Genomic DNA, 2,349 nt, shown 5'->3' with positions numbered 1-2,349 from the left:
CAACCTTATCATCTTTGAAATAGACATAGCATGAATTCATGGAGAACTTCATTGTGTAGTCTTTATCACACAACTGACTGATGCTGAGGAGGTTGTGCTTCAGTTCTTCAACATATGCAACATGCTTGAATGTGGTTGCACCATTRGTTAATATACCAAAACCTCTGGTATATCCTTTTCCATTACCTCCAAAGGTCACAGAAGGTCTTATTTCTTCCTTGTAGTTAATGAGCAGGGATTTGTCTCCGGTCATGTGCCTTGAGCATCCACTATCGAGATACCATATGCCTTTGAATTCCTGCACAGGAGAACAGTTTAAAAATTCTTTTGGTACCCATCTATTTGGGTCCAACAATGTTAGAGGCTTCATCTACTGAGACTGAAGAACCAGCGTCAGCAAACGACTTCACTGAACCTGGAGAGGTTTTAGTGGAAATAGGAATAACCTTTGACGCTAGAGAAATAGAGTCAGTAGGTGTCTTCACTGAGCCTGCTGAAGAGGCTTCAGTGGAGGAAACTACAACATTTGATACTAAAGTCTTAGCATCAGTAGTTGTCTTCACTGAGCTTGAAGAAGAGGCTCAAGTGGTTTTTTTCACCTTGGTTGCTTTAACAGCTTTAGTGGATGATTTCACTTTGGTTGATTTCTCAGCCTAGCTACTTTCTTGCCCTTGGCTGGTGGACCAGGCTTGGCGGCAGAATGACACTTACTGGCAATGTGTGTAGTTTCACCACAATGCTTACACTTCCTATAGCTGAAAGTAGCTTTAGAGCCAGGAAGTACCAGATTTGAAGAGGGACCAGCTCCAAGGAATCCCTTCTCATTAGTTCTAGGAGGAACTTTAGAGGATTTGGAGTCCTTAGGTGAAGAGTTCACCWTRAGCTCAGACTCAKATTTCTGAGAGGGTTCAGATTTCTTAGTCCCAGAAGAAGAAGGTTTACAAGATGAAGGAACAGATTTAGATCTATTTGACTTGTTAATCTTCTTGGGAAGAAGTGCTATGACAATGGATTTACCCTTGTCTTYGCAACCTGAACTCGAAGGAGTTCCATCAAKATGACTCTCAACGAAAGAAGACTGAGAGGAAGAAGTGTTATGAATAGAAGACACAAAGGTGCCAAACTTRAGCATGGACCTGTCAMTGACACRGTCTTCCTGATCATAGGAGAATCCTAGACCAGTCTTTATGTTGGTAGGAATCTGAGCGTTAATGATATATGAGGTCTTGACAGAGGCTTTGCACCATCCTTCTATGGTAGCCTTCTCAGCCTTGAGTTCARCAATTTCKTGCTCAYGCTCTGCTATAGCTTGTTCACGTTCGACAGTGATGGTTTGTTTCACAATGACCTAATCATTAAGATCTTTCTCGATCTTAGTTAGCTCTTTGATCTTTGAATGAAGAATCTTCAACTGTTCTTGAAGATCAAGATTAAGCATTTCTGCTCTAGACTTGCCTTTAGGGCATTGTAAAGGTCCACCGTCAGCGTGTATAACGCTGATACGCTAGAAGAAGAAGAAGAAAAAGAAGAAGGTTCATTCAGGACACATACYTGAGTAGGTGAGGATGATGAGGGATCATGAGAAATTGATGTCTCTGAAGCTTCTTCTTTGACATCTTTGGCCATTTAGCAGAGATAGGCCATATCTTCCTCATCAGATGATGATTCATCAGATGAGTCAGCCCAGTCGTGCTCTTCAACGACAAGACATTTGGCCTTTCGCTGGAAGTTCTTCATCTTCTTGTAGTTCTCCTTTAGCTTCAGGTATTTTTCATCCTTATATTTGAAGGAGGATGGGGTTTTAGAAAATGGCGTCACAACCTTCTTAGACCTACATTCACCAGCAAAGTGACCCTTGCGGTGAATTGTCGYAGATCRCTGAAGCCTTATCTATGTTGTCAAACTTTGGCTTTTCCTTGATGATCAGCAAAGGAGATCTGGGGAAGTTACTTTTCTTGACGAATCTCCTAAAGTATTTAGTTAATAGCGCCAGTGATTCATCAAAATCTGCAAGATCAGATTCTAATAAATCCTCAAAGTTAGTAGAATCTAAYTCAGTGATAACAACAGGAGGAAAARAAGAAGAAGAARAAGAAGATGGGATTTCAGCTGAAGCATCTTCAGAGATTAGAGCTAACGGAGAGCTCTTCATTTCTCTAGAATCCTTGATTAGATTCCCTTTTAGTTGTTGAGACTGCTCATGATTAATCAGTATCCCATAGAGAGTGCTAAGTGAGAGAGAGAACATGTCATTGAACATCTTAAGACACATTGCATAAGTATCCCAAAATTCAGGCAAACATTCCAGAAACTTAGTTAAAGTTTCAGAATTGGAATATTCCCTGCCTA

This window comes from Cynara cardunculus (assembly GCF_001531365.2).
Source record: "Cynara cardunculus var. scolymus isolate 2C chromosome LG 1, CcrdV1, whole genome shotgun sequence".
Taxonomy (NCBI): Eukaryota; Viridiplantae; Streptophyta; class Magnoliopsida; order Asterales; family Asteraceae; genus Cynara; species Cynara cardunculus.
This window is presented reverse-complemented; position numbering follows the sequence as displayed.